This window comes from Zonotrichia leucophrys, chromosome 2 (genome assembly GCF_028769735.1).
Source record: "Zonotrichia leucophrys gambelii isolate GWCS_2022_RI chromosome 2, RI_Zleu_2.0, whole genome shotgun sequence".
Lineage (NCBI taxonomy): Eukaryota > Metazoa > Chordata > Aves > Passeriformes > Passerellidae > Zonotrichia > Zonotrichia leucophrys.
In genome coordinates this window covers 44,720,990-44,737,985 of record NC_088171.1, presented here as the reverse complement: position 1 = coordinate 44,737,985, position 16,996 = coordinate 44,720,990, and the positions used below count along the sequence as shown (strand labels likewise).

The following is a 16,996-nucleotide window of genomic DNA, read 5'->3' as shown; positions in this document are numbered from 1 at the left end:
ATGTAAATGGCTGCCTGCAGGTTCCTGAAGGCACTGCTTACTATGCTGATGAAAAATGTCTCACTGTCCCTATGCTCCTGGGTCATACTCATCCAGTCTTTCTTGCCTCTTTGATCATATATTCTTTGCAGAAAGATGCATTTTCTCTTTATGTGGGACCCAACATAGCAGAACAACTGAGGTCTCATCAAGGCTAGAAAAGTGAATAATAGGTACATAAAATTCGGTGCACCAGAAAGGAGGAAGACAGGACTAAGTCATCAGCAAAAATTTTTTTTTTAAATTTAAGTATAAGAAAGTCTTCTGCTGGACTGCAAACTCCTAGCAAAGTGAACTCATTTTGATTCAGCTAACCTTAGTTTAAAAATAAATGTTTTAATTAAAAGTTACCAGTGCTTCAATATGGAGAAAAATATTGAGGAAAAAAAATGTCCTTATGTTCTACAGAGGAAATAAACAAAAAAACAGAAAACCCACAACAAAACTAGAGCTACAAAATATTTGGATAAGTTGAAGAAAATGTTTCTTCCATTTATAACTTTTCTAATATAGGATTTTCAGAGGTTTTCAGGCCTTTATTTTCATGACATGAATATTTACTGAAATTCACCTAGTTTCTTGTAATATTGGAGTATTTGTGTTGGGTATAAACCAGAAGGTCATTTATTCATTCACTTCCTAAGCTTTGTCTGGTTTCTCAGTCATTTCTCAGCCAAAACTGGATAAACATGGCCAAAGGGTTATCAAGAATAATCCCCACAAACAAATCACTATTTAAAAGCTCAGGAATTCAAAGTCTGGCTTTGATTTAAGCCACTATTACATCCAATTATTTTTTCTATCCAAGAGCTGCAGGCTACCATCAAGAATCACTATACAACATATACTATATAAACTATACTATATATACTCTACCAATACCAAGAGTCACTGTAGTAGAACACCTCGGGTGCTTTAAAGCAGGGCATGCACAGCACTGAAAGATCAATGAAGTTTTAGGTGAAGACCAAGATGGTTCACAGAGGTAGCTGAGTTGCAAGCTCACATTTCCACACAGCAGCACTGCAGGGATGACAGCCTTTGGCAAATGAAAAGTAACAAAGCAACTCTGGGGCTCTAACAACATTTCTGCTGTGAAGCAGCACCAATAAATCCAGTTAACTAAGACACTGCAGAATACTCTGATCTGGTACATTTTTCTTAGCCACTAGTACAAGTTCTCAGATACTCAGATACTCAATTTGTGTGCAACTCTGTCATTGACTGGTGTTCTGAATGGCTGGGCTTGAGCTATGTCTGTGTAAGCACAATTTGCCTCCATGCATTCAGCCTCTATCCCCAGAAGGGCTGCTGCAAGAATGCAAATCCTATTTGGAAGGATTACTTGCCACGCAACAGCCAGAGGCCCTGTCCAAGGCTGGGCTTCCTGCTGTGCCAAGAAGCACAAACTCAGGAAGCTCTGATCCAGAGAAGGACATGATTACAGCAGGCAAGGTGGCACAGGAAATGGCATTGTCCCTTCTCACAGGCAGAACCAAAGCTGCCACTCCCCATGCCCCTGCACACACCTGGTGTAAAGGTGTTCAAACAGGAAAGCACAGACCAGCAGGCATTTGTACTTGTGGGAGCTGGCAACAACTGGTGGCAAAACAAATTCCACAGGGGCACTTGAGTGTGGACACCAGAGGTTACACAACCACCTGGTAGACGAAATAAAACTCTCTAGAGAAATGCCTGTTATCTAGAACAGATCCTACAGTTTTTATGATCCATGTACATTCCTTCCTAACAGGAGTTGTGGAAAATTACTGGAATGTCCCAAGTGCTCAAGTGTTTGAATGTGTTTTTCCTTTTAAGTTGTATCTGCCTATTGCTTATCTTTGCATTTTCTGAATACTTTACACATGTCATTCCTGTTATTTCAGCATGCAAGGGAGCCCCCCCACTATATATCTACAGGATGCAGTGCCACAGTCTGTTACATTCCCCACCTAAGGATCTCTTCAATTTAGTTCTTCCACAAAAGAAGGAGACTGGTTATCTCACACTTGTGGAAATGGCAGACTGATAACACTGGTGGTCATATTTCCATACAGAATAGAAGCAATGGCAGAGCACTGCACAGGATTGTTCCCTTATCATTTAACACTGGCTGGGGAAAATGGAGGAATTAAGAGTTGCACTGACTTGAGCTGAAAGTCCTCTCTTCAGCTGCTCTGGGTTAAAGCAGAGACCAGCTAAGCCAAATTGCAGATGCCTCTTTTTCCAACTGCTCAGCTGCTTGATTTGAGCTCTTGAGTAACACAGAGCTGGTATGGTTTTGCATTTGCTTTGTAGCAAACTTGTCTTGATCCAAATTGTTAAAATATGAAGTCCCACATAGCCACTCCTCAGACACGCAGAACTACATAATCTCGAAAATGAGAAATTTTACTTTAAAACAAGTTCAGTTAATGTGTTTCTCAAGTGTTTCTACCAGCTTCAAGTAGCTTTTTGAAATTCTGTTTTGTACCTTCCCTGAAAGTAACTCAGTAAAGGAAACATTCAGAGTAAGTGAGATTATATCTGGGCATCAGGCAAAAGATGCTCAGCAAATCTATCAAGCTCTCCACCACCTTCAGTTTAGACCAGTAAGTAAATATTTTTACTGGTAGAGAAAAAAAAAAAAGGAAAATCAAGCAGGTTTTGTAAACAAACCATATACCAATCCTGAAAGTGAAAAATTAAAATTGCACAAAGAAAACAGCAAAACTTGCATCTCCAGTCAGAGACATGTTATGGCATTTAGTTTAGAGACCTTTTCTCCTGATTAGCTGCTAAACTACGTACAGGTTTCAAGTCTACTTCAATCTACAGCAATTAATAAGCACATAAAAAAATGCCTTAGGTGAGCAGGAAGGTCTTCTATTAGCACATGCTAAAAATAGACAACCTGTAGAGCTATCTGAGCAGGTACTTCAAATAATAAAACTTTGAATTTTAGAGGCCCCAAGGATCCAAATTTATCATTGGCTTTTGAAGCTTCAGGCTTTTCTGGGTCTGCATATCATCCACTTATGTCATTAATAACTGGCCACAGTTATTAGCAATCAGCCACTAGGCTGAACAAGCTTTGGAGAACACATCCACTACCATCTTGGGCAGTGCCACAAAAGGGAGCTGGACTGCAATGAAGAGACACAAACCAGCAGAGAAATCCATTTGTGCCTTACCTTGTAAGGGGAAGAGCAGATGCCTTCAAACATATCTATATCCACACAGTCCATTGGTTCAGACCTTCCTGGTGATCAAAACTCCTCCAGCTTCTTGCTTTCTTATTTTTTAATCTGCCAGCTGGTGCAACCTGTAAATTTACAGAAGTGGGTGTATTATTCCAAGATGTTTATTCATCTCATTTTATAAGACATTCAATTTAAATACATATGGCTCTGTGCCATGTGGGTTCCTATTGCTCTCCAGAGCTTTCAGTGTAATGGATTACAGACCACATTGTTTCTGTAGGTTATTGATTTTTGGGTGTATAAGTAGAAGACTCTTTAGGATTTCTTTGCAGACTTTCCAGACTGTCACATTCCATATGTGTATATCCTACAGATTTCCCAACATGCTCCTAATGTTAAGAAATTCAAACACTTAACAAAAAAACATGGCACAACTTGCATCTCCGAATCATCAATTTCTTTGTTAATTTATCTGTTAAAGGTTGATTCTTGATTCTTGTGGAAAGAGACTAAATTCAATTGAAATACTAGTTTCAGAATAAGAATGCTACTAATCTGAGAAACTGGAGGTTGACAGACTGGCCAAGATTTATATTCAGCAATCAAGGTAATAAAAAAGAAAAAACCTTCCCAAAAAGTGACCCTGGCCATTTTTCAATGGTTTTTAGGAACAAAATGAATTAGTGGGACAGCAGGAAAATTCAGTAAAAAAAATATTTTTTTAACTACTCAGGGAGTCACAGTGAGATTCCTCAAATGTATCCACAGCTGCAGTGCCTTCCAGGTATCTAAATTTGGTCATCGGAATCAAAAGGATTTCTGAAAACCAAGCAACAGGTTTTCTGCTTATACACTTTTCCTCTGTGAAAGCTATGAGGAAGTCACTTATGTATGCTTGACTCCTCACTGCACTGTGTTCAGCATATAGAGCATTACCTTTGTACCTGACACCCTTCCCCAGCATCTTGATCCCCATATGCAGGATCCACAAGCAGGACACATTTTCATGGTAGATCTTACAAAAAACATATTGCGGTTTTCATGGAAGTTCAATTAAACAGCAGAGTGTAATTATCTGTTTACTGGCAGACAGGCAGCCCATGTTAGTTCAAGAGCTGCTTTGCTGGGCTGTATTCAACTGCTCAAACAACTGTTTCATTATGAGATTTCACCAGACACCCCTGGCTCCAGCATCATGGCACAGAAAATGGGATGCATATTTGCTGCTTTCCACATTTTGGCTCCTGCTGCTTAAAAGCCGTCCCTGCTCTCTACAGAAATTGTTTATGAGTATTTCAAAGGTTAGTATAGCTTCACGTATATGGGGTTTACAGTATGCATATCCTCTGTAGGCTGCTCTCTCCCTCCCTTTTTATGATGGAAAATTGAAAATTAATTCACTTCAGTCAGAATGTCTAAAAATCCTAAGTGGTGAAACTTTATACTATATGAACCACTTGTAGCCTTACATTCTGATGTAAATTCTCACCATAAAGGGTGGCACACAAAGCCACCCCATCCCTGCATGCCGCACACTGATGGCACATGTTATATCTGGTTTGATTGCTATTCAAACCTGAAACTCTTGATGGAGCCAGAAAAAGCCTTGATCCTGGGACATGTTTTAAGGGATCTGTGCCTCTGCCTTGATGCAGACAGATCTCAGATCTGAAAGGTCACACACAATTACCCAAGAATCCTTGATTTTCAATCTCAGAGAAATAACAACATTACACAACATTTTACTCCCAACAAGTTTCAGGACTTGGTTTCTATGAAGTAAAAGGTTTGTCCTTCAGAAGTACTGAACAAAATGACAGTCATGACCTAATGTAGGGAAAAAATACAACACACACTCTTGCAAATTAAGCACCACAATGCAAACTGCTAGGAAAAAAACCTGAAAATGCCACACTACGCAGGTTATCTGAACATTTGAAGGCTATATTTGTATTCAACCCCTGGTTTGGACCTCTCTAATTAGAAGAAATCCACCTTCATGACAGTGGAGCATGCAGAGACTGGCATGAGGAAGCAGCTTGCATTGCAATTCCACTATATATTACAATTTCTGCAGCATGCTTGTGCTGGGATTTTGGCATAATACTGTGTTACTCTTTCAGAATACAAATTCAACATAATGTCAAATACAATGTAAGTAAATACTTGTACTTTATACTTATACCTTATACTTTACTTCAAATAAGTAAATCTGGTCTTAGCACATGAAACCCCTCCTGCCATCTCAGGCCTGTTGGATGGACCAGGGCCTGTAGGTCAGGAGAGGCAGTCAGCATATTTATTGTGATCAATCTCTGTTGCCCTATAACACCAAGGAGTCCTAAAACAAGCAGGGTTCTGACAGAGGTGAGTGGCTGCTGTCCCTTGAATGGTGGGTGCTTCGAAGAGGATCTTCACTGAAACATGGACTAGGACAATTCGACTTGGCAGAGAGGCAGCAGGTTAAGGAAAGGGACATCTGAGACACAGGCCTTGGCATGTGCCTGGATGAAAGTAAAGAGAATTTTGATGGCATGGTTCTAACACCTTACCATGGATCACACTTCTGGTGACTTTGAAAAGGAAAACCATATTTTTTGTTTCTTGGGCGACTTTCAATCTTCTGGAAGAAAAAACCAAAGTACAAAGGGTGGACAGATACTGCTCCATTGACTTTGAGTGACCTATTTACAGTGGATGTGGGCATGGGCTAATGATAAGGACAAGCAGCAACTACTCCTGAGCTGGGAAAGACTCCCAGTGGTTGGAGTCTTTGTGATTTCCAAACACCAAGGAATTCTATGCTCCAGTGTACAAGTGTTATGAAACACCAGAATCAACCTCATCACACAACCTCCATTTTACAACCACCATAAAGGACTCTTAAATGTAGTCCTGCAACATCTACTCTAGAGGACTACCACTAGATTAAAATATGAATGCCAGTGATCCTCTAAGTGACCACAGAAGGCTTCTCTCACCCACGTCTTCCATAACTAACATATCATACTGGTGGCTTGTCATAAAACTATTGTTGTTCCTTTAGGAATCATGATGTTTTACTGAAAGGCCATTCCTGGAAAAGCCTGCCTTAATAAGCTTGATAAGGCAAAGTGAGCTGCCCAGCCAAACCTTTTATTAAATCACACCAAAACTGCCTGAATTTATGCCATTGCAAAGACTGTTGGAAATTCCTGGCTGCCCTGGAAGCGTATGTACCAACCTCAGAGGAAAAACTCACACATCCTTGTTGATTCATACTAATGTCATTGTTTACAACGACAGGATGCATTAAATCCTGCTTCAATTACCAGGCATAAAAGCACTTGTGGGTTGACATGTGGTCTTCCCTCAATAGCACTATAATGGGGCTGAGGTAAACCAGCCTGCTGCAAACAGCATAATGTCTCCAGATGCCTGCATTCCTCTGCACGCCCCCACCCACCTCCCACCATGTCTCCTACTCTTTTCCCTTTGTCATTTTCTCTCCTTCCCACCTTTCTGTTTAGCCCTCCCTCTCCTTTTGTGCGAGCAGAGGTTGGAGGGCAACTGGCTAGCAAAATGGATTTACAGAGCAAGACCTGGGACTCTCAGTGGACAAGCTGAACATAGACAAGGAGAATGCCCACGTGACAAAGAAGGGACAGCAAAGAAGAGGAAGCCAAGCTCTTCTCAGGGGCTCACTGAAAGAACAAGATGCAACAGACACAACTGAAAACACAAGCAACTGCATTTAGACAGAAGAAAACTCTCAGTGTGAGATTGGTCCAACACACATGCAGGTGACCCAGTGAGGCACTGGAGTCTCCAACCCTAGAGACTGGAGTCATTCAAAACTCAGCTGCACACTGTCCTGTGCACTCTGCTCTAGATGTTTTGAGCAAAGGGTTGGCTACACAACCTCCAGAGGGACCCGGAACCTGAGCAGTTCTACGACCCTGTAAACAGAGCCCTGTTCTCAGATTTACTTAACTCTTTTTTTAAAACAGGTTCACCATAGTATGTTCCTGACCTGGCCAAATTACAAAGTTGATCCTGAGCAGTGGCACAAAGATCTCAGATGAGTTCTCCACATTTCACAAATGGAACTGACTGATGCAAAAATGACTTTGAAAATGTACCCAGATGTTAGAGATGCTTCTTACTCTAAGAATCACGCTGTTTCTTTTATTCTTCTCTTAGGAGAAAAGCTCCAGTGGTCACTGCTGCCTGCAGCAAGATCAGTAGTCCTACTTTCAGCATTTAATGCATTAGCCACTTGTAAAATTACATTTATGTCTCCCCTTTATATCATGCTCCCAAATGGTGACTGCCAAGGCAATTTTTAGCAAATCTTTCCCTCAGCCTCCCATCACACTGAATAAAACCTGCTTTTCTGATGCAGAAGAATGAAGAGAAAGCATAGAGAATTCATTGCCATAATAAAGAACAAGTTGGACCCTTACTCAGATCCAGAGAGCTTTTCAAAGGAAAACTGGCAAGCATGCCAGCTCATACACATCTCTCAGGGAATGCTATCAGCAAACCAAAGGTCACAATGAGTGTTTTACCTGTGGATTACATATATCATCAGTGGCAAGGATTACTCAGTACCAAGAAGAGATGTATCATGTTCTTGCTCAAAGAGATGTCTAAGTGCTCTGCATAATTCATTTCCTCCATCAGCCAGGAGCAAGAGATAGGTCATTTTTTCCTTCACCCATCACTCCTTATTTCAACAGTTACCACACTCCTGTTACTAATGATCTATTGGTAACAGTTCTAACCTCACCATTCTGAGTCCTAGTATCTTAAACTCAAAGTCTGAAAAGCTTTATTTATAACAGACTACCAAGCAGATCCAAAGTTATAACCTGGGCTCACTCCTGTTTCTTTTGAAGAATAACTCAGTCTTCAGTCAGACAAGAGAATTGACAAATAAGTTTTCTCTTTGTGGATGTTAAGTTAAAAACTTAACAGAGATTTTCATTCTTCCTGTTTTGTATATTTACTGTGGCCAGGGCTTGCCTCCAGATGAGTTACTTGTAGTTACCCCACAGTAACTGTGCCTAATGGTTCCTTGAAATAATTCAGGGAATAACAAGATTTTTAGTTCACTTTAATTTCTACTGATTTTAAGCTTTCAATATCTTCAGTATCACAGTCATAAAATTGCTCCCTATCACTCAAAGAACATCTGTCATAGACACCATATTGTCTTTAGTTGTGCTCCACAACACAGCTGAGCTTTGGATGCAAAAACTTAGTACTTATTCATAAAAAATCATAGATTGCTTAATAATTAATTTAGTTTTTTAGTAAGCACAGCCAGGCATACCTGTTCATATTTTGCTCAAGCAAGGATGTCATGGAACCAGTCAGGGAAAGTTTTCTACACATATCCACTAACTCTGACAAGAATAAATAATTTGCAAACACATACAATAGAATTTATTCAACCAATTGCTCCTATTTACCTGGCAATGGAATAATCCAATTTATAGCATGGCCAAAACTTCTGGTCTACCTATGATACAATGAGCTAGACTGGAGCATGAGTTGGTTTTCATTGATCCAACCAAGGTCTGTGGCATGGCCACCGAGAGGTTCAGCTTAGCTGAACTCTCGCTTTGGGGGAGCTGCAGGCTGTGAAGAAATGTAATCTGTGCTGATTCAGCTTATCTGCTAAGCCAAAACTCAGCCCTGGCAAGACCTCCAGTGGAAGGCAGCACCAGAGGAGATGCTACGGCACAAGCACTTAGGAATATTGCCTGCTGTTGCCAGGAGAGGAAAGATTGCCCAGTGTTTTCGAACTTTTAGAGGCAGTGACAACACATAAAATTTCTTTAATGTATGCACAATATTGCAGATATGTCAGCAGTATATTGAAACATCCATTTTTTTAACAGAAATAAAAGATTTTGACAATAATAACCTTGTGTTTTGTTTTATTCTGCTGTTGTAACTGCAGATCTTGGGTGCAATCACATAATTGCATCTCTACCATTGTAACACCTGTAATTGGCTTCCCTCTTTCTTTAATCTCTCCAGTGGAAAGACAAAAGTGCAAACTATTCTACACCTGGCATTAGTCTAGAGAACATCAGTTTACAAGGGTAGAGCAAATTCCATCAGTTCTAATAGGATTAAAGGTATTTCTGCAGTTTTCAAATCCTCAGAAGTAACACATTTTTTTAAAAGGAGTAACTGGTGTTCACACAGTTGATTAGCATGGTCCACCACAATCAGAATAGCTGGTAAGAAATTTAGCAGAATAATTTCACTGCATCTGCATGAAATATTACTTTATGATTCTGACTTACAGTAAGTCTGGCATAAACAAGAGGGGAATAGGTCACTCTGGGACAACAGCAGAGCAGACAACAGCCAATTACTTGCATGTACAGTTTTAGGTCTAGTTAAGGTTTTAAGTCTCTAGAATATCTTCAAACACAGTGTCACTGTTACTATACTATTATCTATCCCTACAAATTATCTGGTGAAAATCATTCTGCAAACATCAGAGCTCACTCTGATGAACTTAACATAGATTTGAACAGTTGCATCTGTCTTCCAGGAATAGTGCTGCAAAGCATTCATAGAAAATGTTTACTTAAATTTTCTTTTTCTTTTGAATTGCTTTCCCTAATCTACTGATCAGCACACTTTTCCCTCTCCCCTCATCCCCCCTCCAAAATAAAGGCCAGGTGTAAAATGCCACCCTCATTCATCAAAAGCATGTTCTCATTGCTGATTTACCTTCCCAGACAGTCAAAGGGTCATTTTTAAACATTAAATTGTCAATAGGATAAAGATGAACCGATCCTACTTGCGTTAATTAGCGCCTTTTTCCACAGCAGCCTCTCCATATAAAGGACTCCCTCCCTCCACAGACCTTGAATGCCTGACTGCTTTCTGCAGTTAAGAGAGGTGAATTTTCTCTGATACAGTAGATATTTTGTAGTACTGCTGCACAAGCATGGCCATTTATTCATAGCACAGTTCAATTTCCTTCCCCATTTTCCCCATATAAGTCTGTTCAATCCTTAATTACTTATCCATAGTTGTTTTATCTCTGTTACAACCATCTCTGCAATCTGTGCTTTAAAACATTTTACTGAAACAGTCGTCTGGCCCCTCCTACTATATGAGATAAATATACGAAGGCTATGTCTAGTAAACTGCCTATCAGTACTACAACAGGCTTTTTCTGTGGTTACACTTCTAGACATCTTTAAGAAAGGATGCAGTGCTCTACTTTAAATATAACATGCAAGCCACAGGCTCCCAGTTCATTTTGATATGGAGCAGTCTCGTGCCTTTGGCTGAATATTACCAATACACGTCTCTGCAAACTGGTCGCGACAAGCACCTGGTCGTTCCTGCCTGGAAAACAAAAAAACCAAAAAAATCCTGCCTTCTACCCGAGATATGATGCTTTTCACGGAATGATAGATACTAATGTCACCTTCCCTCGCAGCTCCCACCCATTCGAAAAGAGTGGCAATAATCCACATGCTATTTTCACGACGTACCTACCCCTGAAACTGCTTATTCACATATAACCGAGCCCAGTTCGCCGCAGAAGGGCAGCTACAACGCAACGCTCCTTAAACTATCAGCGCTGGCCAGCAGGCTGCCGCCACTTCGGATCACCTCTCGTGAAACAAGAGCAGGAAGACAAACCGAGGAGCGAACGCGTCTCACAAGAGGAGCCCCATCCCTCGCTCCGGAGCTGGTGCCGCCGAGCCGAAGCGAAGCGAGGCGAACCGCGCAGCCCCCGCCCCGGCGAGCAGGAGCCGGGCGCCGCTTCCCGCTGCCGCTCACCTCCCCTTGCGCTGCGGAGCGGGCGGCGGCGCTGCTGCTGCTGCTGCTGTCGCTGCTGCTGCCGGGCACCCTCCGCCGCCCGCTGCTGCCGCTGCCGCTGCTGCTGGCCCGGCGGCGGGCGGGGCTCCGCCGGCCCGGCCTCCCCGGGAAGGGTCCCTGGCTGCGGCAGGGCGGGGGAGGCGGCGGCCCCGCCGCGGGGCGCGGAGCGGCGGCGGGCGAGGCGCGGGCGGCGAATGCCAATGAGGAGCCGCGGCTGCGGCAGCGGCTGCCAGCGATGAGGGGCAGGGTCTTACCGGGGCAGGGTCTTACCGGGGCTGGGTCTTACCGGCATCTGGGAGGGGGCTTTAGCCGTGATTGCGCCAAGAGAGAAGCCCGGGGTTTAGGGGGGGCCGGGCTGGAGAGGTTACATGTACGGCAGGAGCTGTTGGCAGGAATACGGTGTGACAGGGAAATTACAGGTGGCTGCCACAGCGGTTCTCTCCACACGGCCCCTTCCGCCGCGAGCAGTGGGTTGTTTGACCTTCTGGCAGTGTTTTACCACTCGTTTACATCGGGGCTCGTGTGCTGTCAGGGCAACTCTTACAGGTTTGAGCCTGCCTGGAAGAGATCTCCAGAGGAAATTTGCTACTGATGAGTTAGGATTTATCCCGTAGGCAAGGGAACGTTTGTAGGGACGTTGGTGCGGCTGAGAACCTGAGCCTCAGAAGTGCAGATCTAGAAACAGTGGCAGCTCCCAGGTCTGCTCCGGTTCAATGTCTTACCCAAAGTACTGCTGCTTCCTCAAAATTTTAAGCCGTCGTTCCTCTCCCCTCATTAGCCACAGTCATTATTGGTTGGTATTTTTCTATATTAACCAATAGAGGGGAAAACCCTACCTTTTTTGGTCAGCCTTAGATTTGCTATTGCTATATAGCTATTATCAGCCAATGCAAACCTGCTACATCTGCCTTCTGATGGTGTAGACTATCTTACTGTACTGATAGTGTACACTATCTTACTTAAAATAGTGTAGGCTATCTTACTTTTTATTTCTTATTACTTCCATGGAAATGTTGAGTGCATCAGGAATCTAGGACTTGAGAGTGTGAAGTGGTACACAGAGATTCCGGTGTACAGAACCATCACAGAATGGTTTGGGTTGGAAAGGCCCTTTAAAGGTCCTTTAGTCCAACCTCCCTGCAGGGACAACATCAAATAGATCAGGTTGTTCCAAGTTCTGTCCAACCTGACCTTGAATGTTACCAGGAATGGGGTGTCCAGCACCTGTCTGGGGAACCTGTGTCAGGGTTTTACCACCCTCTGAACCTTTTGATTAAAACCACTATACCTTGTCCTATCCCAACTGGCCCAATTAAAAACTTACCTTTCTTATAAGCCCCCTTTTAGACACTAAAAGTCTAAAACAAGATCTCCCCATCTGCCTGATTCCTCAACACTTCATTCAACAAGCTTTACAATCTTTGTTGACTTCCTTCCAATTAAAGAAAGAGTTGCTGGTGGTGAAATATCACCAACACTGAAACTGTGGATTATTCAGTGAGATTTTACTTTATCAGTGTAAAATCAACCACTGCTGTGTTTTTATGGCTTTCCTTTCTTATTTCTTCTTCTGCCCAATATTTCCTTCATTTGCTGCATGAATGGCTGAGTCCATGTCATACACCAACCACTAGCAACATCTGCAGTTAGTTGTTTTCAATCACAGCACAAATATTAAATAAATAGGCAAAATATGCTAATGAAGCTGTAATAACAGAGTAACCAATTACTGACTAGGAAGTGTAAGATTTTTCACCTTCCTGTATGATGAGCGAATAGGTATGAGGAGAGTTCCCCAGGCTGGCAGCCTCAATTATGTCTGCCAGTCTGTGGATACTCTGGTTCATAGTCAAAGAGAAGAGCATCAGTCTGCCTAATCTCCTTGCTGCCTTATACAGGCTAAAGTAACAGCCTGAAGTTAAATAGACCCCTTTGCTGCACACAGAGGGGGTTTGTTTGGGAGAATGTCCATCAACTCTGCTAAACTTTAAAAATTATTTTTTCTGTAAAAGCTTTTTCTTCCATAGTTGTTTAATATCGTTCAGGAGGAAATTTCAGCTGCTATGAAAACATTATCCCAAGGTTCACGCAAACCACATATAGAAACCATATTCCAGAAAAATCACTTGTCTGCCTATGTTTTACATACTGAGGTTAACCATTTTAAGGTAGTTCATTTAACTAGCCAGCAATAGATATTTGCAGGTTAACATATGTTTTCTGAAGACTAAAGTTCTGAAGTTCAGTCACTTCAGAGATCTATGCTTTGAAGAGAAGTTGTGACTTGTCTCTGGTCAAAAGCCAGCAAGCTTGGCTCCTTTGAGGCACTGTAATTAATAAGTAATTATAAAGGACAAATGAAAAAGATTGGAAGTTCTTTCTCACTGGAACAAAATTATTTTTGATGTTATAACTATAGCTACAAGAAATTTTCAAAATCCTCATGGGACTGGTAAAAACACATGACATTATTCATCTTCTACCTAATGAAAATTTTAAAAAAAAGTGTCAAATCAAAATGAAAGTAAATCTTTAGTGCATAGAGAATCCAAATTGAACTGGTTTAGATATAAAGTAAAATTTATCTTTGCAAAATGAATGGAAGTTTTAAAATGGGATGAACAAGGAAGAATCTATACAAGAATTCTTCATCCTTGAAGGATTCCTTAGGACTCAAGTGAACTGAAGCCTGATAGATGCCCATCAGCTTCCAAGGGTCAGGATGAGGTGCACAAGAAACACTGAGCTGTCAGCTCTCAGAGCTACAGCCAGAGGAGCCCCAGATGAGTCCTCTGACCGTATCCATTTCTTCTCTCTCAGGTCAATCTCATGGTGGGTAACCAACACCCAGCAGGAGCTGAGAGATTTGCAGGTTTTAAAAATGAATCCGTCTGTAACTGAAAGGAAAAAGTATACACAACCTATTACACAGTATTTTTCCACCCCCTTCTTATTCTAGAAGGACTGTAATTATTCCCAGTTGTAGAAGCTGTACAGTAGTAATCCTTCTCCTCCTACATGCTTCATTTACAACTTGAGAGCTAACAGTATAATAAATTTTTAATAAATTATACTAAAATATTGTGGCAGTGCTCTAAAAATAAAACCTGGAGATGAGTTGTTAAGAATATGTTCCTTAAATGCATAAAACGATCCCTGAAATATGCAGGACTTTTTACAAAAATGTCTTGGCTTATAAACATCTGTGATCATAAATACTTCTCAGACAAGCACTGGCAGCGAATCTGTAGTATTTGAGTCACTTTTTTAAAAGGAGAAAGCTTTTTCCTTTTTACTATTAATCTCTTTTCCTTTCATCTCAAATTTAATTCATCTCTAGGTCTTTACAAAGTCATGAAATTATGCATGTGCTAAGAACGATGAGTTAGAATGAAAGAAGGAAGGCCCTCACAAAGATTCAATAAAAGTAATGATAAAAATACTGGGAAGAGTAAGGAAAATATTGGTGTTTCATTCATTCAGGACCACAACATTGACCTGAGCCATTTTAGCAGGTTTTAAAAATAATGTTTCTAATATGCATCCACTGGATTAATTTTGATTGTGAATTCAGATAACAGCAGGCAGTGAAGTGTTCTTTTACTACTGTAATTTTGTATTTATGCTTACGCTTAACATTGGGTCCTTGAGTGCATGGTAAAATATTTAATTACATAGTCTGGTTTCCAGGCATCCTAAATGTCTACCTGCCTATAGAAGCTATAAATACCTAGCAGCTCTAGGACTGAGCACTGTTTTATTAAATGTTTATATATAGTCCTGGAAATCCAAGGTTAAGCCTACAGACTTCAAAAACCTTAAATTTCATATCTGAGGTTTTCTATCCTCTTTTGTTTCTCAGAAGCATCTCAGCTCCCTAGAATTTGTAAAGAGAGAGGAAAGGACTGAAGAAGGAAAAGTTGATCAGCTATGATTGCCAAAGTCACTTACACATAAGGCACGCTCATATATTGAATGGTTTTAGGAAAGTGCTCGGAGATTTTGGTTTGATGCATATTGATTAAGACGGGCTCTCAAAAAGGCAGCTGTTACTAGGGGAAAGTTGTTCTTGTGCTGGTTGCATGAACATAACAGAAGTCTCCAAGCAGTTAATTAAGCAAGATGGAAAAGAAGCAATATATTAAAAATACAAAATCTTCAACAAAACAAAAAACTACTAATGCTTCAAAAGTTCTCCTGGAGGGAAGGAAAAGCCTTAGGGTTTATAGGAGAATTCAAAAGACTTTGAGAGTACTTTTCATTTAGTAGGGTTGTAGCTATTCAGGGATTTTGCAAAAGAGCATGGAGTATACCACTGAAAAGAGTAAACTAAAATATAACAATTTCAAAGCTTGCCACAATTATTTTAGATCTGTATCTAATGTTACATATCAGGCTTTGGAATGGGGATGCTTCTCTTGTAAATGTGCTGAATAGACTATTCAAAACCAGAGGTGTTGAGGATGTGTGTATGCCTCAACCATACCTTAATGAAACGTTTTTGAGGAAGAGCACTGGTAGCTGAAAGTAAACTTAGGGTTATTTGTTTTTTTTTTTTTTGGTTCAGCACAAAGAGAATACTTCACAAAGAGAAAAGAAATTTTAAAAACATCAACAAAGAAAACTAGTTTAAAGTTGCTCTCCCCCATAAAGAATTCTTAGTACTGCTTGAGCAATCACTGCTGGTGGAAGCTGTGTTTCTGAAAGGTCACCACATCAAACCAGAACAGGGGAGGCTTAAGTTCCATTTTGCCATGTGTCTGTCAGAGTCAGCATTAGCAACAGGGGCACAGCAGGGAAGAAGCTGAGGCAATCTGGACAGCAGGTGACCAATAAGACCTCCCCCCGCAGCATACCTAAGTGTCTTCAACAAGCCACATATCTTCACATGTCCCATAGACTCCAGGGATTTGTTGTTGCTGACTTTCCTTTCATTTCAGGTGTTTCCCTAGTTTATGTCTGTATGATCAACAGTAACCTTCCACCACAAACTTTAGGCTGGGGTTTGATACGTGCTTCCAGCAAGGACCGCAGGTGATGCTCATCCCATGGAAACTTAGTGTGGAAATTAAATTATTCTTCTTATGCCCAGCTCTCAGAAAAAGAAAAAAAATATATAATTTTAATGGTGCGAATAAAAGGCAAAGTCAAACTAAAAGCAATTGCAGGAAAAGATGAAAGAATATGAAAATTTAAAAAAATTGTAAGATTATTTTCCTATCTGTTGCGAAATGCTCTTAACTAAGTACTTAATCCTGCTGTTGGGTTTTAATAAACTGGTATTAAGGACATTGCTATTGTGTCAGCATTGTGATAAAAAATTCAGGTGGCCTTTCCACACATCATCACCAAAACACCAAAAAGATTGGGCTTGCTATTTTCTTAATGAACAACAGAAAAGATACAAATTTTCCATGTATTTAGAACCTCCCTCCTGTTCAGAAACTAAATTCATTGCTTCATTATAATTAGGACCTTTACAGATTTCTTTATGATTGCTAATTACTTTTTAATCTCCCTGGCAATAAATAGATTTTCTAACTTAATTGATTTCACTCACAAGGACTAACAGATTACCCAAGATTGTGCTCACCATCTGTCATGCAAACACAGGTAAAGTAACATTTTCCTTGCTTTTTCTTCCTAAATTGCATCTTTTTTCCTATGGAGTTGTTGTGTCCAGATTTTTAGTACCACCAGGAGTTTTTGTTTGGATGCATTTATTTGTAAAATAACTTTCAAGAAGCAGAAATTATATATACAGTGAGAACTTTAAATAAGTTGCAAAGGGTTATATTAAATTAAAAGTTCCCCTGAAAAGACAATGTAATTTTTACACCTAAATGTAAAAATCTCTAAAACTACAATCATGTTCCAATTAGCAAGGTGTTGGATTAATTCATTATTACAGTTCTCCAAATTGAGAAGAC

The 16,996-nt window shown here is 40.6% G+C and overlaps 1 protein-coding gene across 4 annotated transcripts in view; it reads right to left on the bottom strand.

The window, feature by feature from the left end:
- The window catches only part of TMEM108 (transmembrane protein 108), a 161,384-nt gene extending 150,249 nt beyond the window's left edge, over positions 1 to 11,135 (bottom strand). The window contains exons 1-2 of one of the 4 annotated variants that reach the window (XM_064703346.1): positions 11,028 to 11,135; positions 3,213 to 3,343 (exon numbers count right to left, since the gene is read on the bottom strand). The gene's annotated coding sequence lies outside the window, so the exon portion shown is untranslated. Of the gene's footprint in view, positions 1 to 3,212; positions 3,344 to 10,735 lie in introns of all 4 variants that reach the window. The other 3 variants (XM_064703344.1, XM_064703343.1, XM_064703345.1) reach the window with 3 other exon arrangements.
- Between the last annotated feature and the right edge of the window lie 5,861 nt (positions 11,136 to 16,996).